A 24,639-nucleotide genomic window follows, 5' to 3' on the forward strand; every position below is an offset into this window, starting at 1 on the left:
AACCCTTCCCACCAAATAAAAATGTTTCTGCTGGGCTTGCTGATGTCCTAGACCTGACCCAACTTTTAGGGGTGTTACCTTGTGCTTTTAAACTGTCCTTAAGTTCCCCTTTGCAGTGACTCCCAGTAGACTTCAGTTAGATGAAGACAGAGTGAGCAGGAACTATTGAGGAGAAGCAGATGTTCGTTATTTAAATTTTCACATGATTTGTCGTCTTTGGACCATGCAGCTGTTGCCCATTTAGCTGTGTCTTCATTCACTCTGTCTACTCTCTTGAGCTATCCTAACTGGAAATAAGGTGCAAGGTGCACGTATCAAGGATTAAATTGTCTTTGTTTTCAAATATCTAGGGCTAACAGCTAAGGCAGGGAGCAAGCAGGCACAGCAGTATGGACATCTCCCACCCCCTGTATGGGCACAGAGGGAGACAAAGACTTCCAGACCGAAGTCCAAGCTAGTGGAAGGATCTGGCAAGAATCAAGAGTAACTTCAGGAAGACAGACCAGAAGCTGGAGGCAGGTTGTAAACACTGCAGTTATTTAGGAACTGGTTGTGATTTCATGACCAAATCAGACAGAATCTGTCTTTCATTTCACTACATCTGCCTGGCTGGGTCTTTTTCAAGGGCTTTTCCATGCTCTTCTAAGGCAGCACACCTGAGGTCACAGGGGTGATGTAGCCATCCAGGGGATCCTGGCACAGGTACGACTATGGCCTATACTGGGGGGGAGGAGGAAGAGCCTCCATGTCTGAATCTGTCAGACCAACACATCCCACCAAGCAGAAGACAGAAAACATAAAAAGGGAAGAATGTTCCCTGTTTCTCCTTCCACAGTGAGTAAATCCATGCTTCCCTGCAGTGAGCCAAATGAGTATTTTGTCAAAGCTAACAGTTCCTCGGTTTTGATTTAACACGAGAAGCTGTGTCAGATCTCAAGGTAAAGCAGAATAACCCCAATGTAGCACCAGTAAAGAAACCAGCACCAAAGCAGAGAGCGTTACACTGACAGAGAGCATAACTACTCAGCCATGTAATAGCAGGTGCTTTCTGTTGAAATAGGTTCTGTTTGTTGCAGTTTGATATAACACTTGAGACTACACAAATCCTTATTCTCCATATTTCCAGTATTGTATTCACTTTAGTTTCTATTAACAAGATAAAAGACAGCCATTGACTGGAGTCAGCTGGGAGTAGAGCCTAAATGCCTGTCGCAACATAAATCTTCAAGCACGCTGCTGAGTGCTGAGATGAAGCTCGGTAGTCCTGGAAAATAAGGATAAGGATTTGGGGACTCTTAGGTCCGTTCCAGACTCAGCAGGTGAGTCTGGGTGAGAATCATCAGTTTGCATAGTGCAAGTTAGTCACCCTCAGACCTCTTTAGCATCCATGAAAAGCTATATAGACATAGTAGAGGGTGATATATCTCCTCCTAAACTGGTTATCGTCAGTCTGTCAGATGAATTTTCCCCTGAAGGCACTAGTTTCTGCTTTTTCACTCTAATTGAAGGTCACAGTGACTGGCTTAGAGTGAGACATCTCATTTTAGATTTCTAAGAGTTAAGGGAGATTAATACCTCCATGTAACCTCTCTTTGGTGCCATATCTGTTAAATGACAATAATGATTCTGTGCAACTCAGGGAAGCTTCAGCAGTGAATGGTTGAAAGCACTAAGAAAGCCTCATGGGAGAATGTGAAATCCTTGTTAATGATATATGTCACCCCAACTTTCATAAAGCCAGATAAATCTTCGCTCACGAGATTTGATCTCATCAGTAGATTTGCAAAGCAAAATACCCAGGACTGCAGTGAGCAGGAGTGCTTGGCCAGGAGATCAGGGCTGCAGAGCAGCCATGCTGTGGTGCATTGTTCAGAGCCAGCCTGGAGGGACAGAAACTTATTGTCAGATGAATGGTGGGAGGTGGTGGGGAACATACAGAGCAGCTCTTCTCCAGATAGTCCCTACCTCTGCTGGCACTGCTCCCTGGAGCCTGTCTTGAGGGGAGTCTTCAAGTCCTCCTTTATTTATGACCCTGATTTAGGAGATCACCTAGCACTCACTTTGCCCCTATTAGGACATCATTCCTCCAATCTTGAACTGGTGGAGGAGAACCACAGCAGCCCATCTGCTTCTTCACCAGTCTGCTCACGCATTCCCATTACTGCCAGGCATTTCTGCCCCTCAGCTAGAGAGCAGTGTATTTGGTATGGTTGGTGCATCTTGTCTGGGAAGCGGAGTGGGCAGTGCAGCTGGCAGGACTGGTTGAAGGTGACTCAGGTTGCAGTGGGACAAGAAGGCAGCCCTGCTCTTGGCCAGACATGCCTTGCTTCAGCCACCTTCTGTCCACAAAAACCTGCAAGATCACTTCACTAATGTGTTCCCTTGGAGGATGCAGCTGCAAGTTTTCTGACTTTAGAGCCATTCTTGTTTACGCCGTTGTCAATGCAGAGAGGCAGGGATGGCGTGGATGAAGCCCAAGGGAAACCCTCTGCTCATATCCTACCCTGAAATGATGGGAAGGTCAGAGTGAGTTTCCCTGCATCTGCCAGAGTCACCCCCCTTTCCCATCCCTCCCCCCTGCTCTGGGGACATAGAAACCAACCATGCCAGAGTCCCAGCATTCATCAAAATGCTTCTGAAGGACTAATTTTCTGCTGCAAGAAGCCAGATTGCACAAACAGGCAGATGTTTGCAAGCAAAGGTCCCAAGGAAGATTAAGATCCCAAGACACATTTCTTTTGTAGCTCACATCTCAACTGCAGTCAGGATGGCTGGATTGCTCACTGGAGGCAAAATATATAGAAATGACCAGCAGAGACAATAAGAGGTGGAAATTTCCAAATGATGCCTTCCTCCATGATGAGAGATGAGGTTTGTATATTATAAGGAACAACAAAGGAACAATCCTCATTCATCAGGAGTGCAGCAGTGCTCTGAAATCCCACCAGACACTAGGGCCTTGATATCTATAGGAGCAATGAAAGTCTGTTCCTAATCTGAAAACAGGTAGATAAACTGTTGTCATCCAGAAGAGAAAAGTACCTTGCTGCACTCCTGCATCTGATTTTTGTCAGACAGTGGGGACAATCCCCCTCTGCCATCCAAGACGGCTACAGCCAGTTGTGTCCTTTTTTGATAACCTTCTTTTACTTTTGGCATGCACCCTTGTTCAAAACCCTAGCTTTTCTTTGCTCAAAGAGAGTTCTAGGACACACTTAAAAGTATTTATACTGAACCATCTCTTCCTTGTAACCTCCTACCCAAAGAATTATCTGTCGATCAGTCTCTGCAACCCAGCAGACTGAAACACCTTTCAAGTCTCCAAGGTTCCATATTGGGCTTTGCAGCGTGTCCTGAAATCCAGGAAACCAAGGCTGGAATAAGTGGCTAAGGGCTTCTTCTAAAGACCTGTAAGATCCTTGTAAAGTCATAACTCTCCTCTCCCATCATGCACAAAAGCAGGATGACTTATACAGAGAGATCAATAGGTAGGCAGATACAGATTTACCAGGGTGCTATGTTCATCCCGCCCACTCTCCTCAGAAATCATTCAGATTTGTGCATACAATATACAATCGTCCTCACATCCTAACACATACTCTAAAACTAGCATTTTTGTTATTTGCACATAGACGTTTGCAGTGCAGTTATATGACTTCCCCCAGCTCCTCGGTCCCACGAGCCAAATAGAGTTTATTTTCCCAACAGCTGCATGGGCTGTCTGTGCAAGAGAAGTGCAGTAGTGTTATACAGATATAGACACATGGACCTCTCACAACAGAGGATGTTCTTTTCCAACAAGAGCATGAAAATGCAGCTGCGCAGTCCCCTTTTGGCCCTCCTTTTCCCCAAGTGCATTTGGGACACAGGCCCTTATTTGTGGCTGGGTTTGATTTTTGGAGTTCCCTGGATCTAAGTAGCACCTCTTGTGCTGATGGATGTGAATATTGAGAACTCCTGAACTTGACATAGTTGTGTTTGATTTTTATGTGACAATCTCAATCTATCCCCACAGAAAAAGGGGTACAGATGTTAAAGCTAGAAACAATCCTCTCCATATATGCAAGTGCTACAAATCTTTCTTCTGCAGTGGTTCTCCACTTCTGTCCTTTCCACAGGTTTTGGAGTTCTTCAACTTTTGTGCATTTCTTTTTTGCACCTGATGCTCCCATCCCTCCAGAACTACAAAGCTTTCCCATGGCTTCAGGCAGAAGAAATTGCAAAAATATTTTATTCAGCCTCTGAGGAGACTGGCAAAAGTTGTGTCCAGCAAAGATGGCTTCATAAACAAGGTCAGAGCACAGTTGTACCCGATAAGCTGGCCTTGGTGTAACTATTTATTTCAGCACATATGAGCCTGCGATTCTAGTTATGTAGTCATTACGCAAAGGACTGCATGAGACCTTGATGACTCACGCTCAGTACTTTCAATCACCCCATGAGCTAATCTCTTGATACCATTGCCTAAACAAAACTAGTTTTCATTTCACTGCATATAATGCAATTCATTAATGTCACTAGACCACACATTGGCTGAGGAAACGGCTCCCTTGGATTTTGGAAGGGACTCTGGCCTGCAGTCCTTGGCCTGTCTGTCTACCTGTTGTCTTTCCAAACAAGCCTGGGATAGACAGCCCAGCCAAGCAATCAAGTGTCCAGTTATTGGGGTGAGAATGCCTGGAACCTTACATGAAATATGCTTGGGAGGAGTCCGAAGCTCGAAGCCAAGGCTGGTTAGGGTAAAAAAATGTCCTATTTTGGGTGTTCTTGCTGAACATTCCACTTGAAGGAATTTCCTCCTTTTAAGAAGGAACGCAAAATGTTCAGACACCATTAAACTGACAATTTTATATTTTGATTTTGTGTGTGGTCTATTTATAACCATAAATCTGCATGGCAGGTCAGGTGGTGAGGAATGTCCTAAGGACAACTCTTAACTGTATCATCCTTGTGTGTTTTCTTGCTTAAGAAAACAAGGTCTCACAACCTTGATAGAAAGGGATGGAGCTTTAGGTTCTTATTTTCTGTACCTATTATAAGAACTTCCTTAGAGGTTTTCAAATATAATCTCTAAAGTGGAAAGAGAGAAAGAAGAGAGAAAGAGAGGAAGGCAGGAAGGCAGGAAGGAAAAAAAAAAATATTTCCAAGTCTCTAGGGCAATAGCAGCTCCCACTGCTGCAGGTCTTTATCTTCCTAGGATCATCAGTCTTTTCTGAAATGCTAAACTGTGTGTGGCTTATATTTCACACTGCAGCTTTCAGCAACATCACACCAGAATAGCTAAGTAACCACAAAACCTTTGCAAAGCCCTTGATATTTCACCTTTTGTAATAAATAAAATAAGGCAGGACTAGTCTGAGAACCTACTGCCCCAAAACAGGTCAGGTTTATACTTTTCCCAGTTTTATATGAAACACTCTTAGTTGGCATAGGCTGAAGATGTGTGAGGAAACATATTAAAAATTAGACAGTTAGGTCAATCATAGGCTTTGTCCTGGCTCCATTTAGTTTACTAGTGGAGATGCAGCAATAGGATGATGTGAGAGTTTCTTATTTTCTCTGTGAACACTAAGAAAATAAATAGCTCTTTTTGTCACAAGACTGACTTGCGGAAGGCCGTTTCAGTTACAAACTCAGCCACCAACTGAGGACGGATAGTTTACTTAATCCTCTGCCTTCCCAGTCCACACCAACAAAGTGAGGGCAATGGTGCTTATCTTCTTTCCTTTGCCTCTGGATGTCTCGGGTTTTTAAAACCTCAATGCAATGCATATCATGTGAGGGCAACCTTCAGAGCCTGGGGTAGTTCTCTCTGCTAGTAATGGTCTTATCTTCTTCCTTCTTGCACCCTTTTTTGGTTGTCTGTCTCCTGGGGGTTAGGAGTGTTCATTTTTCCTATGTCTGCACTGTGCTAAACACAGGTGTCCCTATGTGACCATGCTTTACTGGAACATCAATAACAACATCGTTGTAGTGGCAGATGTTGGGGTATGACATTCAAAAGGGTTGCTACATGGAAGGGTCTGCTGCACTGGGAGAAGAGGTCAGGAAATACTGCAGAGAACATCGGGACGATACAAGCAGCAGCGCAATCAGAAGTACCATGTCCTGCCAAATCTGCCCCATGCTACAGGAGTCAGGCTTGGGTTTATGGTACCTTTTAATTTGCAGTTCACTGTGACAGACCTTCCAGATCTCTGGGATAATGATCTCTGGGATTATGATCATCTCTGATTATCTCAGAGATCATCTCTGGAATGATCTTTTGGTGATCAGTAAAACCTCTGAACTTTGCCTCCCTGGGCTTTTTCATTCCCTTTCACCAGCCTGTTTCTTCCCTGTGTTCACAATGGCCTTTGCTGAAACTTTTAGCCATACCATTCAGCAAGTGTTGTCAACCTTTGTGAAATCACCTTTTCCTCCTCTCTTTCTTGGCTGCCCAGCTAGTCCACAACCTCACTCCTTCTCTTGTCACATATGGAGGCAAAGAAGCCTTTGCTCCTCGTTCCTGCATCCTCTGTGGGGTCTGATTCCCCTGACACTTGGTGCTACTCAACCCGGGATCCTCTGTCATTTTCTGGATGTCCAGGTTTCTATAGAAAAGGCTCAGAAAATGACCAGACATTGCCTTGTATGTCCACGATGTAAAAGCAAACTAAGTGTTAACCATTTGCTGCTCCATGAAGCTGTGAAGAGCTAGACTTCCCCATTTAGACAGGCAGGGAGAAGTTTTCCAGATCTTTTTATAACTACCTACTCTGCAATTCCGCATCACTGCTTAAAGTGTTCAAAATTGCACCTTTTTTCCCCTTACAGAAGGAAATGCCAAATGGTCAGATTCCACTCTGTTCCCCATTTTCAGTAGGAAATTTCTCCTTAAGCAGCCTCCTCCAAGCAATCAGGGCTGAAAATAAGAGGCACACTCCCTAAGGGTTTATCCCATGTGGAAAAATGAAACTCCATGCAGGAATACCTGACCTGTCTCACCAGTATGCGAGGAACAGTTTGATCTCTGGCAGCTGCACAAGGTTACCAAATGCTTGCAGAGGCAGAGAAGTGACAATACAGCTTCAGAGGTTGTTTTGCTCTGGGAATCCAATGCTAATGACTCCCAGATGGAGCCAGATGGGTTGGTGATCGCCCAAGCAACTTCACGTCCACTGTCCTGTGGTGCGTGCAGATATCCAAGGTTTTGGTCTTGTTTCCAATGGATGTTGTGCATACCTCGTCTAAACTGCTTGACATCCCAATGAACAAGGATACCTACTCTGTAAATACTCTTATGGCAGTCCATACCTGCACGCCAAAGGGTGAAGGTTCTCCATAAACATGGATGTCCTTAATGCCGGATTGAAGAAAGAGACCATCAGTTTCTCAGAGTTGTTTCAGGGATGCTCTGTGGTCCAACAAGTCCTTTTTGTCCTAGCAGAACTGCTCTCATTACACCTGAAATGCATCCATTGGTGTTCAAACAGTGGCACTCCAATCCAGAGCCCAATCCAAGGCTGGGCACAGAACCAGTAATCCTTTCTGCAGGATCTTGGGTACTTCCTAACTGAGCACACCCCAAACAGCAATAGGTTTTCAGCACTGCCTTTCAATGATATTTATTTTGTTGTGAAGATCAAGCACTGTGAAATTCACTGATGACATGAAAACAAAAGAAGTAGCAAAACATCAATACAATACCCAATGTGTAAAATTACCAAGAGAATGTGACACAGACAACACAGAGAAGATTCAGCATGGGTAAAATTGAGGAATAGGAAACCAACACTGACAAGATCTATCTGGTTTTCCAGTAGCTAATGGTATGTATAGATTTGAAAATTAGCACAAAATTAAGTACTGTGTGATTAACAGTTATTCCTGAATATCTCCACACGTATACATTTTCATTCCCAAGCAACAATATCTCACTTCTAACACACAGCTTTTGCAGACCAGTACCTATGTAGCCAAACATGTAATGCATCAGGGGTTCCTCCATAAGCAGTAGGATTATAACTGCTATCATCAGATATCACAGTATTTTACTGATCTACTGAAGCATCCAAGAACTTATCCCAATTTTTCCCTATGCAAACTGCCATTTATGAATGCTTTCACACTGTTAGAACTTGTTCAACACCATGCTGCACCATCACCTTTGCAACCTACAGCTCCTGAAAAATTTATCTTACAAAAAAACCCAACAACTAAAAACAAACTAGTGATAACTCAGTGTATGGCATATGGGACTAACAACAGTGTGATGCCCTTTGCAGTTTCATTGACTTTGTTGGTCATATTTGTTGAATCCCAGGCACTGTTTGTAAACAAGGAGAGTTCAAGGAACATCCACCAAACAGATTAGGCTTCCACCCTAAGAAATAAAAGGGTTATCTAACAACAAGCTTCACAATGCAAAAAGTAAATAAAATAACAATGCAAAAAATGCAATAAAACTATAATAGGGCCAATACATATACTATGCTGGCATGAAATGTGCATGGGTACAAAATACAAGTGAAATAAGATAGATACTTAAAATCAAAAAGTATTTCTAAGGATACCTATAGGTAATTTATATATCAAGGCAGAAAATCCTGCTTTTGGGGGTGTTTTGCAGCTATTTGTATCAGAAGTAAACTATGTTGCAGATAGCCTATACAAACAGAAAGCAGGTCAAAAGTTCTGCATGCAAGTTTCTCATCTGTCGCAGGGTGCGTGCTGCTGTTGGGTACAGGTGGATTGTGGCAGCTTGTATTCTCATCCACCCTCATGTCTCATAAATTTTGACCAGAGGAGACAGAGAATATTCAGGCACTAACACACCTTCAACACAATTCACATTGCCTTGCAGCATTGTTGTAAATACCCACAGTGTGGAGATCTCCAGGAAAACACTAACTGCAGTGGAGATGCGACCCTGTACACGTGCAGCTCCTCTGCCTTTGTCAGGCATGCAATAATCCCCATTTCTCTCTCTGGAACCACCATAAAAGCAAAAATGCATCGCAACCCAACTTTCACAGCATAGATTAAAACTTCACGTCATTCCTTCAGTTTTATGTGCTCTCTCCAGGAATTGGCAATGCACCCTCAGCATTGATTCACGAGCCTTTGGACCCATTCCCCCCCCTCGCTTGTCGGGTACCACTCTGTCTGTGTAGCCTGACCATCCTGTTCAGAGGAGTATCTCTGCTACCTAGCTCCCACCCGCACGCTCCAGTTGTTGGCCAGATTGTAGCTCACGGGAGCTGTACGTGCCGGGGCCAGATGGGAGAGTGAATATTACTGGGCAGAGGACTGACTTTCGTGGGAAGGCTATTCTTTGCATCCTCTCTCATTTTCAATGTCCCTGTAATTTTGGGAGAGTTTTCTGGCTGACTTCGGAAGGGTGGAGGGGAAATCAGAGCTATTCCTTATCCCCATGGGACAGCCGCTGCAGGTATTAAGGTTGGTCTGGGCTTTGCCTTTAAATCCAGATGGCTTTAGGATTTAATTACTAAGTTGTTTGTTTGTGGGGTTTGGGTTTTTTTCCTCCATCTGAAAACCAAATCTGCACTGATGATACAAGGAATGCATAAAACATTTCATTTATACAGTTGTGGGATATAATCAGCAGCACAAATGGAAGTGTTGACCAGGAAAACACTTCAAATGAAAGCCAAAGCAAGCTGTGACAAAGCTTTCTTTGCACAAGGAATGACAGCTGCCATTATCAGGATTTCACTCAGATGAGCAGGGTTCATTGCAGACCCAGTTTTAGGAAAGGATTGCAACAGGAACCCCTCTGGCTCAGGGAAAAGGAAGCAGCAAATGAAAAATGTCTTGCAGCAGACAGAAGTGACATGTTGTTGTGCTTAGATGCACTGTTAGGGAAATGCCAGGTTGTATACAAGCTTGATTTCAGCCCTAGGTTGAACCAAGTCCTAATGATCACATAAAGGATATCCCATGTAGGAAAATCTGACAAGTTTTAGCAGGAAATTACTTTTTATTTTATTTTATTTTGGAACATTTGGCAAATGCAGCCAAGACTTGCATTTGAACACCTCTTACAGATATTATTCTCTATAGGCTAGGACTTCTGGTGGCCCTTTGCTTTCCAAAACAACCCTTTGTTTCTTTGCCTCCCCCTACCAAAAGAGAAGACTTTCTGCCCCTGAGGCTGTAGACCATCATGGCAGATGTAGTCTGATTATGAGAGCCAGAAAACATCAAGGAATTGCAACAAGATGTAGCTAAATAATGGCTCCTGGGAGGAACCGGAGCAGTTTGGGTGGACACAGAAGAGTGTGGAAGCCACAAAAAGAAAATTATTCACTATGATGTAAACCCAAGAGTTTTGATTCAGAATAGCTCAAAGACTGTATTATCCCAGAAACAACCAACCTTGTGATGATACTCAGCTCTTCATTTCTATTTTGCATGAGTGGAGAAAACACAGTGATAAAAGAGCAAGGAAGATGGCAACAATTTTAGCCCATAGACAAGCACTTCCCTTTGAAAAATAAAAGGCGTCTTGAAGTTTAATGCTCAGAGTTCAAAGGGTCCAGGCCAAATTCAGATCACAAAGGATAATTAAGGATTTCTTCAGAAATTGGAAACACCAGCCTGTTGACATTCTTGTGATGATCTCCCTCTGCAGTGTGTATTCAAGATGAGCAGATGCAAGGGAGGGGGAAGGTTACCTCTGGTGATATTTCATCCCAGATACAGCAAAAAATGATCCCAGAAAACATAACCCTGGCCTTGTTCTGGGAATTGCTACATATTTCTTGAAAAATATACAAGAAATTGTGTATTTCCCCCTCAGCCTGGGGGAGGACACAGTGAGTGGACAAAGCAGTTTTGAAGCTGGTTCACTATGTCTGCCTGTAATTGCAGTAGCGTTTGGGGGTTGGTGGGTTTTTTGCTTTTTTTAAACTGTTGATTATGCTATATGTGTTTTGGGACCTGTTAACTACAAACAGATATGAGCTTATCAGTGCTCCAGCACTGCTTTCTACTGTTTCAACTCCCTTGAAAACCAAGGACTTGTGCTCCTTCTTCATGACTAATAGATTGGTTTTCCTTTTCAGTTGGAAATCTTACAAGTAGAAATTTATTCTGAGGTGACAGAGGAAGGTTTTGTGTCTTAGACAGAGTCCTTAGGCTCCTACGCTATTGGAAAACCAGGCTGAGATTTGCTCACCCTGAATGAAACCCACCTGTCCCCACAGCTGTCACCCCAAACGTGCATGGATGTGGTAACTATTGCAGGAAAATGAAGAGGGGTGAAATGGAAATGCTGCCACTCCAGCTGCAGGGAAGTGGTGAGACATCTCATTTAAAACCATCCCTGCACATTTTCTGATAGACATCCAAAAGTTTGCCCACCTTGGCTTCCAGGAGACACTTCAGATAGCCTTGCCTCCCATTGAGCACGAATGCTGGTTTTCAAAGGGGTTGGCTCAGAAGCAGGGAGGCAAAGAGGAGTTTTTTCTGGAAATCTCTTTCAGAGTCCAAATGGCAGGTAATGCCTTCTGAAAATCTTGCTTTGATGGTAGATGACGAGCAGGTGAGTATTTGGCTGAGAGCTTTAGAAAAATCAAGCCTGTTATGCTGAATAATAGAATACATAGACGGGAAAGAACTGATCTCTTACTGATATTCCCCCCAGCAGCGCAAAATTGCTCTCAGCAACACATTTTCCAGAATCCATTTCCATGTTAGACAAAGGCTCGTGCTTTCAATCTGTGCAGTGAGAGAAAGATGAGAGAAGAAACAGCACCCTGCTTCTTGGGCAAAAGGCCTTTTAATGAGCACAGTCTGAAATACTACAAGGACAGGCAACTGTTTTCCTTCTTGCACTCACTTGCAAAGTCCAAGCTGTGAAATTCATAATGGTAGGCACTGCTTGGTCATCCACCATAGGATGGTGGCAGTGGTATATTTGGCAAAGTGATGGTAGAAGGGCAGGCAACAGCCACAGGGCATAGAAAAGGCAAGGTTTGTAAGAGCTGGCAATGTTTTTTTTATTAGGTCAGCTAGTGCAGCTGAAAAAGAAACAAAAAAAAACCCCTATGTTTGTGGCCAATAGTCCATTTTCCAGGTCCTGAAAATTTCTTTCTCATGAAACCATCCAGTAATAGCTGAGGCTGGGGAAAGATGCTATCTCTTATGTGAGCCACAGCCTAAGGAAATAAGATTCTTTGTTTAGGACTTGATAATCTGACATCCTTTCAACTACAGTCCCCTATACCCTTAATTTATTAAGTTTTGTTATGAAGCTTAAATGAGGCAGAAATCCCCGAGTATATATATTGTTTTGCAGTTACTGGGATTGGCTGAAGATCTTCCCAATAGAGGCACTGATCACTGAAATCCTAGGAGCCAGGCTCACCATGCTTCATTCCTTAATGTTCCTTCTGTAATTGTTTGTGCTTGTGCCAGAAAAGTGGGAAATGCTGCTACAACTCAAGACCATTGCTAGACAACCTTCTGCTCAGAGCTCTCTTGGTAAAAGAGCAGAGTAGTATCAGCCCCAGAAATACAGCTGTTTTGCAGTGGTGTAAATGAGATTGGGATTTGCTCCAGGTGCAAGGCACTGGAGAATCTGACACAGAGAGCAGAGCCAGGGACATCCGTACCCTTTCTTCCTCCATGTGTGCTGCTCATTACTTTGACCCACTGAGGTCAGTGCTGATTTGTGCCATAAGGCAAAAGAAGAAAAGTGGAGGAGAAAAAGCAAGCAATAGGTGCTCCTGAGAGAATAGAGTTCCTTTGCGATAGAGCAAATTGTTTGCTTCGTTGCAAGGTCTGAGTAATTTACCCCCTGGATCTGAAAGTACTTCTTAATCTAAATGAAGATCAAAATGAGAATGTTGAATGTGTTTTTACATTAGCAGAGAGAAGACACTGACCCTATCCTTTAACTCTCTGAATATGCATAATTAGGTTCTGGAGTTAAAACGAGAGCTTTTGAATGTGAACTAAGGTTTGGTTTCTTTTTTATAATAGCAGGAGTTAAAGACAAGTTTTGAAGGGCTATGGAAAATAGCCTCTTCATTCCCGAAGTCTTACTATCGTGCCTAAATGACGCGGCTGAAAGTACTTGTTTAAGAAAACAAACGACTGGACTCAGTTCAAAAGCCAACAGAGGAAGTCCTTTCCTTGCTGTTAGCTAGAGGTTAAGCTAGACACGATGTTGTCTTTTGTGATTAAATGCTGCAAAATTGCCTGCGTGTTTGGGGTAAACAGTCACACGCTTGCTCTGCCACTAGTCCAGGCTGATGAGGCATGAGCTGGCTACATTCCCAAATCTGTTCAGCCGTACTAGTACGAAATGGTGCTTGTGCTGCCGTGCCCCGTCCTCCACAGAGACATATGAACAGCGCCAGAGTCCCACTAGCTTTATTCAAGAGTAGATGATGGAGGGGCAATTTCCTCCCCCTAAGCACATATGCAGTACCATTATTAATAGGAACTCCAGGGCTTCAGAGTAACAGCAGATACTTTAATAAACTTATCAGTTGCCTTCAGGCTGTTGTCTGCAAATCCCAGGGGGAAATGTGGTCTCTGGACTGCCTCTGAGCCCATGAAAAGTAATTAAGAAATCAAAAGTATTGCCAGCAAGCTTAAGTTTGCTATTCAGGGATCTAATACTCAGCACAGAACACTGAGATACCTGCAAACCACAAAAATATTGAGAACTTCTGCACCAGGGAAAGTGCAGAAATTACAATAATCAGCTTTGCCCTCTGTTGAACTGTTAATTCTAATATTGTCACCTAACCAGAATATTTCAGGGCATGGTGCATTTCTTCCTCCTAGAGCACCACAAGCCCTGCAGGATAGCTGCACTCCTTGCCATCGATGAACAAGCTCTATCTTTTACCCGCTGTCACATTCTGTGAAAAACACCAAGCATTTTGTTTTTCCCTTGGTGGTGTGAAAACTCCCCAGCAGAAGTGATAGATCTGGGATTTGGATGTCTATTGCTGTTGAGTGTTTTTCAATGTCATTTACAGCCTGTGTTGATTTTCATGGGCTACCTGTTATCAGATGTGTGTTTACTTCTTGCTCTCTCTGTTACTGTTTCATCTTTACCTCGTAACTGAAATGTCATTCCCTTTCATGCAGAAGTGGTTTTCTTGCTCCCTTGTGCATCAGAGATTTTGCTGCTGGAACAGTGAATTTCCCTCCACTGCCACCTCCCATAAATTGCTTTCATTCGTGTAGACTTGGAGTGTCTGTAAGATATTAAAAAAATCCCCATTCATAAAAGGCAGGTAGAAACCATTTTTATTTGAGCTGCAGAGGAGAGACCACTACCCAGCACAGTCAAGGTGTAAAGCTGTACAGGACAGCCCTTGCTTTCAAAGTGTAAATGCACATTGCAAACTAAGCATGGGGAAAATGCTGCCTGCCTGGTTGCCCGTTGCCTGTGTCACAGCACCCCAAGACAGGCAGAGCCGCCAGACAAGGAACCATCCAGGGACAGCAAAGTGAGAAACTTGTGAGGAAGTACAAAACTGAACATACTGTGGTGATGAGTCCAAATAGTTGAGCCTTCATGGAACCAGTCTTTGCAGAGACAGCGAGGCAGGGACGGATCCTGGCTATTGGATGGGGTTGGCTGAAATGCAGCACACTGAAGCCCTTTTGAAGTACAGGGAACTGGAGGAGATGAAGCTGCTTCCGCCTAATGATGCCAACAAGCAAAGCCTGGTTTGCAACAATTATTCTTTCTCTTTTTCAGCAAGCAGGGGAGGATGCTGTCTAACACAGCTCCTCTGCGAGCAGCTGAAGTAAGAGACCATTCATCAACACCTGAATTCCTATTGGTGGGCGAATTTTTGAGAACTAATAGTCGCTGCTCACCTCCATGTGCAGGAAAATTCCTGAAGTAATGAAGGAAGTGGGCTGCAGACACAGGTCAGAGAGGAGCAGACACACTGCTGTACAAGTTGCATATTCTGCTTTTTGGTTTACCCCTCTTCCCTGCTCAGCATTGGTAACCTGAAAATAGTCAGACCCCTCCAAGTAAGGCACAGGGATACCTGGAATTCTTCTGCATCAAGAGTTTTCCCCACTGTAACTAATGTGGTGATCAAACCTCCACAGGTCACACTTGCTGCTTCATTTGATGTGGTGATGCCGCTTTTCCCGATGGGGCTGTGCTTACCCCAGTGTGCATAAGCTAGTGGTCTTCAGACACCAACAGTTGCAGATGGATTGATTTACTTACCCGGTAAGTGGGGGATCACTGGGTAAGACAATAAATATAATCACAATCCACATTTTCTTCCAACAGTAAGTTTTCTCTTTCTGTAGCATACATTTCCCATGCAAGGTGTGAGGTTCCTCTAGCATGTGATTCTCCATGTATTTGGCAGCCCTGGTGTGATAAGTTTTATCAACATTGCTGAACAAATTGTGTCAAGGAGTGGACTTGAGGCCTGTTTGCCAGCTGCCCACACCACCAAATCAATAGTTTGATCCCTGACTCTGTTTTGGATCACTCTAGCTCTCTGCAAGGCAGAGCCTGGGTTGGTGAGCAGTTCACTGCAAGGACCTCTCCCAGCAGGCAACATGAGTTAGACTAGATTTGGGCATCATCTTCCTCCCTCTGTACAGTTTTCCAATGCTACTGCCTGGCTTTGCATCCTTAAATATCCTTGGGGACCCTCCCATGGCAATTACTCAGGATATGAAATGCAGACCCTCCACTTGGTATTATTAATAACAAATTCCCGCAAGGGCTTTGTAGTATAGACAAGATGGGACTAAAATAAAAAAATGCAGACATGAGGCAAGGTTGCATCATTTGAGCTCAAGGTTCAGGATTGCTCCTTGGTCCTCTTTTATTTACCAGCACAGACATACCCTTCGAGCTCCTGCTTTCTCCAGATGAATGTTAGTGAGAAGAGAATCAGATCCCTACATTTTTGTTCTGAACATGTCTTTTTGATCACATGGACTTGTTTGTTTTCTCAGAACAAGAATGGGGGATTAAAAAAAGAGAAAATAACCTCAAATTTCCTTTTTGTCTCTTTTTTGCTCAATGAATTCAATATAAAAGGCTTAAGCATGTGTCATTTTTGCTTACATTTTGCATACCCCCTTTTTTTTACAAGGGGAAAGAAGGGTTCATTGTCTTTTTTAGGGAAGAATATAAAATCAGAACATTTTCCACCACTTCAGAACAAAAAGAGATATTTGGAAAAAGAAAAAATCATAGATTGTTTCTTTTTTCCCTGCTTAATTTGTTTGGGGAAGAGTGTTAAGGTGCAATGTCAAGCTTGCTTTGTGTTGAGCAGCAGGGTTTCACCAGTACAAGTTTAAAACTCCTGCAGCCTGGTTGCTGAGTTATGCTCCATCTCTACTGGGCATGCTGGTCTCCAGGCTCTGTTCCCCTCGCAGCTGTGGTTCTCCAAACCCAACACAACCCCTCCCTGCCCTGGATACCTCTCTGCAGGCATCTTGCCTCCTCTCTGACCCTTGTTGCCCCATCAACCAGCTCTTTGGATCCATTCATCTCCTCAAAAGCACGTGCTTTTCTCCTTTCCTTGATGCATCTCTTCAGAACAGAATTAGAGAGCAAACTGCTGCTTGGACTTGTCGTCCTTTCTGCAAAATGGGGAAGGATTCAAAACAGCACTAATCCAGTCTGGCATGGGCTGCTGTGGCATCCCCGTTGACTGAGGGTGAACATACACCAACAGCTCCAGAGTGCCAGTGTCTGAAGGAACCTACACCCCACTGTTGCATGACCACCAGCTCAACTCATATTGATGTGCAATGACACGGGCTACCTTGGACCACTTTTAGGATGGTACCGGTCACCCCTGCCTCCTTTGGGCTGGGATGAGGTTAGTTCTTTCTTGCTTTTCTTTGCTTTCTTTGGATGAAGCAGCCAGACAGGACAGCTAGAGCCCTAGCTATGACTCAGTCATGCAAAAAAGAGCTAGCTGGCCCTCTGTGTAGCATCCATCATCCATTGTTTGAGCAGATTTTCCCTGTCTGCAGGCAGAGATATGCAGGTTGGCATCCTCCAGTGCCTTCGCTACAGCTGGATCACCAGTGCAAAACACCATCTTCAATCTCTCCCTGTTCTAAAGACCAGATTTTTCTCTCTCCTTATCCCTGCATTCTGGGGCATCATCCAGCTCTGAACATGATGGAGAATTTCCCTCCCCACCCAAGTCAAAAACAGTTTTAGCAACACAAAGGCAATTTGCTCTCCTAAGTGTTATACTTTCCAGGCTCCCTGTGTTGTAATCTCCTATTGTTTGCCCTCATATGGGGCTCTGGCTTTGGAAACCTCTTTGAGGGTTTGAGTAGCTACTCCTCCTTTCATTTCACTTCACTGAAACACAATTTGTTAATGTGGTCTCAGTTCATCTCCAAATTGTCACTCCTCAGACCCAGCAGAAAACATGCTCAGTGCATGGTAATAGCACCAATGCAGCTGTGAGGTCACTAGCATCAGACTGTATCTGTTTCATACCTTGTACAGACCATCATTAATGGTCTAGATAGTGATTAATTGCTCACATTTGGAGGCAATTAAAGCTTCCCACATGACTGACAACTTGCAAGGAGCAGAGGACTTTCTACAGTGGAAATGGAAAGACACAAGCAGTTCCCAGCTACTGAGAGAACTGAGCATATAAGACGTGGTCCTCACACCAGTGATCCATTCACTTACTATGATGACTTCAGAAATTGTAAGGACCAGACCTTTAAGAGAAAGGCTGACAAACAGCTCTGAAGGTTAAAGCAATGGCATGCTTGGAGTGATTTCTTGGAGCCTCAGACATTGTGACAAAACATTTGCAGGGCTCTGTGAAGTCCCCAGACCTGTGTAAGGCCAAATGTTCAGTAATTATAACAATGTGTCACAGACATATGAATCAAAAGAGCTCCAATGTGCGTATCACTCATTTGCCAAAGGAACAAATAAAATTAAGTCCATTTTAGTGGTATTGATTTGCAGTAACCAGGGAGTTTCTGTTCACTGCTCTAAAAAAGAATGGAAATCTTACAGCATCCCTGTAGAGTAGTGAAACTGAGGAATAAAGTACTGTGAGCCAGGTCTCTTGCTTTTTATCCTACTTTCCTAAGGAAATAATGCTGCACAGTCACACTGCATATCTTATCTGTTTTCCTGTGTCAGCCCTAAAATAATTTTAGCCCTTTTTACAGTGTTAGCCAAGTTTGACAAGCAGAGTAAAGTCTGAAAGATATTATGTCATATTGAAGATAAAATTTTCATTAAAATACTAGGTGGAAATGATCCCCAGTGCCTCTGCGATGCAACTGAGGGAGTCTGTAGCTTGTTTCATATCAGATATTATCCACTCAGAAGAGTTGGACAATATCTGGGCTCCCTCTTCGTATCTCTCTTCCATCTGAGTGAGATGGTCTCTAACCGCATGACCAGTATTGGTCTTTAAGGAAAAAGAGCTTTTCTTTTCTGCTGATCCTTTTTAGCCCAGAATGGCAAAATGCTACAGACACGATAATGTGAGCTAAAGGCTAAGAAAAATTAAAGCGTAAGCAGGAGGAGAGCGTGGCTTTTATCTTTGCCTTGTTATTCATGCTGCTGTCTTTCTCAGCGCTTCTCTCCCACTTGTCTGGCAAATTAAAAACATAAGAAGATAAAATAAAAGGTTTCATTTCCAAAAGTTCCTTTTTTATTGTAAATGGTTTTCAAGCCCTTTCTGTTCTGCTATGGATGGGACTCCTACTGTCACGCTTTCTTCCAAGCATGAAAGGACTTCAAACGTTCAAGAGCTGCACTAAACATTTGCCACATGATGCAGAAAATCAATAATACCATTCTGGAGAATCCCGAAAGCAGAACAATCCTGCTAATGGCCAGGTCAGTATGTACAGTCCTCGCACCCTGGGATTGTCTCTGTTTTGCTTCTGGGTAAACTGAGGTGCAGAAGCAGTCTGTGAATTTATTGCAGAATAAGCCAATACTCTTAAAATAGGAGGTGTAACTGTAACTGCCCTAATGGATGGTCTACCCTTTTTCAAAGCTGAGCCATAAGGCTTCCTTCCCCCTGCACAACTCTGCTTGGACATGCTACAGGGCTGAACTGGGAGGCATCTGCCAACAAGCCATGAAGTCAAATAAACTCCCAGCCCGCAGGCAATCAGCCAGTGCTGAGCACCCTGTTACCCACAAGTGCCGATTGCTGCATCAGTAGTAAAGAAGGAACAAACACAAATTTCACAAATTACTTCTGTATTTTCAACCTATACAGTAAAGAGTAAAAGGAGTCAGAGTCTGTTTTCTGGCTGCAAGGCACACATTGTGTTCACTTTTTTCTCCCCAAACAGGATTACCTTGGCTGTCCTGCCTTTTGCAAATGGTCCTTGGCAGATGGCATCCCCTGAAATTGTGCTGTCTAGGAAAGCATCAGTGCAGGGTAAAATCACACCAAGGTGTACAGGATGGTGGGCCCAGGGCTGGAGGCTGTGCCCTAGGGCTGTTTAGGGACTCAGATACATATAACCACCGGTGCATGATAGCACTTGTAAATCAGCTCTTCTCACAGTGCAGGGATGCATGGACATGGATGAGCCGTGTCCTGGGGCTGGAACAAGTCCTGGCTGTCTGCAGCGATGCACGGCAGTCTTCAGCCTGTTCTGGTGATGGACTCTTCAATGACGAGCTTTTCATTAACTCCAGCTTTGGCCCGAAGACCTCTGCCATAAAAAGGTGGCCAGCCCAAAATCACAAAGGCAGGATTTGTCATTTAGGATTGACGATACGCTGGCAGAGAGCAGAACTTGCCCTGGGAATTTTATCCATGTCATTTCTACCTCTGGAGACTACTGAAGTAAGGGAGAAAAAAGCAAATCAAAACCACATATTTCCTTTATTTTCTCATCATGTACAAGAGAGGGGGAATAATGCAAATCACCAGTAAACCCAACATCTCTTCTGGGAGAAATTCTATTGCATTTGTAAAAGGCTGTTGACAGATAACTGGAAGCGTTGAAAGTGTTGTTTCATTCAAGCTGTCCCTCTTTATTTATAACCGTTGACAATGGAGAGTTGGAGGCAGATTAAATGAGAGGCACAGAAGTGACAACTGGAGTTTTAAAGCAAATGAAAGTGTATTTAAGATGGGGGTGGGTTATTCCCCATGCTCTGCTTTCACTGCCCCTGAACACTTCTCTGAAGTGTAGCAAAGTGACCTTGTGTGCCAAATTTCGGTTTGATTTTCTTTACTGCATCCTCCATGGCCAGCTAAGTTGGGCAAGCATTGCCACAGTGTGAAATAAGCAGAAAAGCCCCCCCTCAGATATCTGTCAACAGCAGGCTAAAAATAAAATAAAGTAGGCAACTGTACTACTGTACAATACAGCCAAAAAGTAGTTAGCATCTGAATGCCAAAATTATTCTTTGCCCTGTGTTGCAAAGGAACTCATGGGAGAAATGCTCAGTGGCCCCTCACAATCTTTACGGTCCATGAAGTATTTGTTGTGATTACTTTGGGCGAGCGGTCGTCTCCCCCAGGGTCTGTGCATATGTGCAAAAGCAAGCTACTTTCCAAGCTACCTTGCCCAAGTACTGCTGCCATTTCCAGGGCTGCAGCTCCCCTTGATGAGTCCCTGCTCATGGGCAGAACCTGACAGGACACGGAGATCATTGCACCATGGGGCAATGATGACACAAAGTTTTTTTGGATATGACTATAGGAGTACTAATCACCAAGTGCCAGAAGGGCCTTTCCCGCATGGCAAATGACCATTTTTATGCCAATATGTTATGGAGCATTTATTTATAAAGTATTCAGAGGGATTAAAGGATATTTTTTGCTTTCTCAGACAGTGGAGCAGAGTGGGCAGTGCAGTGCATAAAAGACTCATTTCTATTTCCAGCTCTAATAATGGCATAAAATACATGACAGGGGGCAATTCACTTCACCTACTGTTAAATGAGGTAATGAATCTTGCTTTACTTAGTTAAAAAAAATGTTTCAAGATCCACTGATTAAAATAAAAAAAAATAGATCCACATAAAAAAAAACAGTATTACTAAAGCAAGCTGCTTTAAAGCATTCTGCAGATGAATGTTCCTCAGAGGCAGCAAGAAAGAGCTAAAGAGGCAGTGACAACTTTAAACAACACATAAATGCCATCTCTACCTTTTCCACTGCTGTCCTTACTCAGACCTCCCCTAAATTTCTGCTTTTCCCACAGAAAACTCCCAAGCTGTGACTTTGCCTATAAGCAGATGTATTTATTTGAAACTAGGGGCAAGAATTGTTCTGACTTTCAGAAAAGAAAACACAAGACTTTTGCAGAGGATCCAACAAAAAATATGTGAAAAGCAATCTCTCTCCACTTTTCTACTGAAGGAGAGATGGTCTGGAGGCAGAAGGTGAAGCACAGCCTAGCAAGAGCCTTGGTGGAACCCATTTCTGCATGTTCAGGTGACAGTAGACTCGGGCTGGGCTGAAGCCTATGGCCTCAAGCTGCATCATGGGATGTTTAGATTGGATATTAGGAAAGTTTTCTTCACAGAAAGGGCAGTCAAGCATTGGAACAGGCTACCCAGAGAGGTGGGGGAGTCACCATCCCTGGAAGTGTTCAAAAAATGGGTAGATGTGGCGCTTTGGGACATGGTTTAGTGGGCATGGGGGTGTTGGGTTGATGGTTGGACTGATGATCTTAGAGATCTTTTCCAACCTTAATGATTCCTAGTTTTTACTTTCATTAAAAATAATCCAGCCACCAACCCAGGAAACATGAAATTACTACTCTCCTCTTAATTGGTTTAGTGGTGGAGTTGGTAGTGTTAGGTTAATGGTTGGACTGGATGATCTTAAAGGTCTTTTCCAACCTAAACAATTTGATGATTCAATGATTCTATGAATTTTGTGCAATTCTGCCTGTGCAGACTGTGATGGAGGGGGAAGGGGATGGTGGAGAAGGAGGTCAGGATGTTCTCATAGGAACTCGAGGCAGGAAGGGACCTCTGGGATCGTGGAGTCTTGCACCGGGTCTCACATCCCACCACATCCTCTAGACCTCGTAGTCAACCCAGCAAGCTCCGCATCATCCTCAGCCACAGCAGCCTAGGGGGGTATTATAATGCAGACATCGGAAGTAATGTGCTGTGATACGATCACTTTCCTGCAAAACTGTAGATATGTAAGAGCTGAAGGAATTAAGCTCCTTGACTTGTTTTGGGTTTTTTCCTCCTTATTTTTCTCCTGCAGAAATTCACCCAGAAGGCTCTACATTAATCAATAGCAGTAAGGAGGCTCTCACCCACCAGGAAATGCTGAACTTGCATGCAAACAGTGAACCTGAAAGTGTAGATCCCAACACGTGTATGTCTCCCAGCATGGACTTGCATGAGCTCATTACCTGCTCTCTCTGGAATGATGAAATGCAGCTTTCAAATTGCTTTCCTGCAGGTTTTTCCCTTTTTTTTTTTTTTTTTTTTTTTTTTTGCTGTCTCAGAGTTTACCCAAATGGATAATAAAAGACTGTTATGACTGTGCTTAAAAAATACTCAATGTAACAACTTTCTGAGCCTGTGCTTAGTTCATGGACTGTTTTGGGGGCATTTTTGTTGCCTGGCCATTTTGCCATTTTGATGTGAAAGGTTAAGCTGCTGAAGGGACAGTCGTGATTGGTAGGTTGGATGGCTGATGGAAGAGACAAAAAGCTTTGGACACATGTCAAATCTTTCACAGGACTGGCTGATCGAAACTATTTCAGGGGTAATCATTATCAGCATATCTGAATAATTAGTCTGATTTTCCAGAGGATAACAGCTACTAACTACAGCTCAGTGCTTTGTGGCACATAGCCACTTTTCTAGCTTTTTAATGTAATCAGTCATTTTCCCTTCAGGGGTCTTCTCAGAGCTGTTCTGCAGCCCAGGCAATTGGATCAAATTTCACAGCTCTGGACTCCTCCAGAAGTGCTACATGGGTGAACATCTCTGAAACGGATTCCAGTGTGAATACCACGTCCTGGTGCTCAGCTGCTCCATGTTGTTGAACGTGTAAACAGTTTAAGATAGCAAAGTGAATGCTTTGTGCTGTGCTGTCTTTTAAAGTGCACTTTTGCTGGGACAAAAGCATTTTTGTTGACAGGGCTGGAGCCTGCGATGTTTCATGTATCCTCCAAATTTGTAGAGCACAAAGGGGTTGCTCACCCATGCAATGCCTGAACTTCAAGACTTGACCTCATGAAGCCATAATTCAGCCTCACCGTCTCAGACACCTCAAGATTCACATCCCAGGGAACCAAAGTCTTTATATAGTTCACAGTCTAGTAGTGTGTCTCTGCCTCTGCTAGACCAAGTTGAGTTTTACCCATGAGCCTGAAGTGCCAAGGACTTGTAAAGCACATGAGAAGTCTTAGAGACTTTCCACATTCCAACTTCCTCCCAGAAACACACAGGTAACCTGCAGACGGGTAATTAGGCAGCTGAGACTCTTCACATGTGGGTTTGGTCACCATCATTTATGTGTTTATTGCCCTATGTCCACTGCTGAAACACAGGCTTTGAGGGGTGAAAAATGGTGTGTTCAGAAAGAAGTCAATATTTATAAATTAAAACTGGATTTGTGAACTTATCTTTTCATCTATCCATCCATCCATTGAAGAAATTTCCTTATGTCCAAAGTCAGGAGGCTCCAGTATTGACTCTTGAGCCCCTCAGGGACCAGAACCTGATTTATTCAAAGCTAATCTTCATGACTGCTAATTAAAATTGTTGCTAGGTTTATTAGCAACAAGAAGATGGCTTGCAAACAGAAGAAAGCAAATCTTAGACATGGTACTCTCTTCCATGGTTCCACTGTATGGAGAATACGAGACTTCTCCTTCTGTGCGTCTTCCCAGCTGGAAGCCCAGTAAGAACCCTGCCTCTCCCTATCCACTCTGCAGCGATTAGAAGGACTTTCATTTTCAAATCAGCTCTCTCTTCACTGTAAGAGCTCATGAGAGATACTGCAAGTTCTGCCTCTTTTTTAGTCACATGCATATAGACGAGATTTCCCAAACAAGTTGCTACACTTTCCACTGAACTCCTTCTGTAGTGTGCCCTTTAAAGAGCTGTGTGAAGAATTGGTTGAGACAGACGGAGTTACAAGTCAACAACCCATCTCCTAGTCATGTGGCTTTTGCCACAAGCCCTTTAGGCCTTTTTAAACTTCATAGTTGGCCAACAGCATCCTGGCTTGTATCAGGAATAGTGTGGCCAGCAGGAGCAGGGAGGTGATCGTCCCCCTGTACTCGGCACTGGTGAGGCTGCACCTGGAATCCTGTGCCCAGTTTTGGGCCCCTCAATACAAGAAAGACATTGGGGTGCTGGAGCATGTTCAGAAAAGGGCAACAAGGCTGGTGAAGGGTCTGGAGCACAGGGCTGATGGGGAGCGGCTGAGGGAGCTGGGGGTGTTCAGCCTGGAGAAGAGGAGGCTGAGGGGAGACCTGATCGCTCTCTACAACTGCCTGAAAGGAGGTTGTAGCGAGGTGGGTGTTGGCTTCTTCTCCCAAGTAGTTAGGGATAAGATGAGAGGAAATGGGCTCAAGCTGCGCCAGGGGAGGTTTAGGTTGGAAATTAGGAAAAATTTCTTTACGGAAAGGGTGGTCAAGAATTGGAACAGGCTGCCCAGAGAG

This window comes from Pelecanus crispus, chromosome 4 (genome assembly GCF_030463565.1).
Source record: "Pelecanus crispus isolate bPelCri1 chromosome 4, bPelCri1.pri, whole genome shotgun sequence".
Taxonomy (NCBI): Eukaryota; Metazoa; Chordata; class Aves; order Pelecaniformes; family Pelecanidae; genus Pelecanus; species Pelecanus crispus.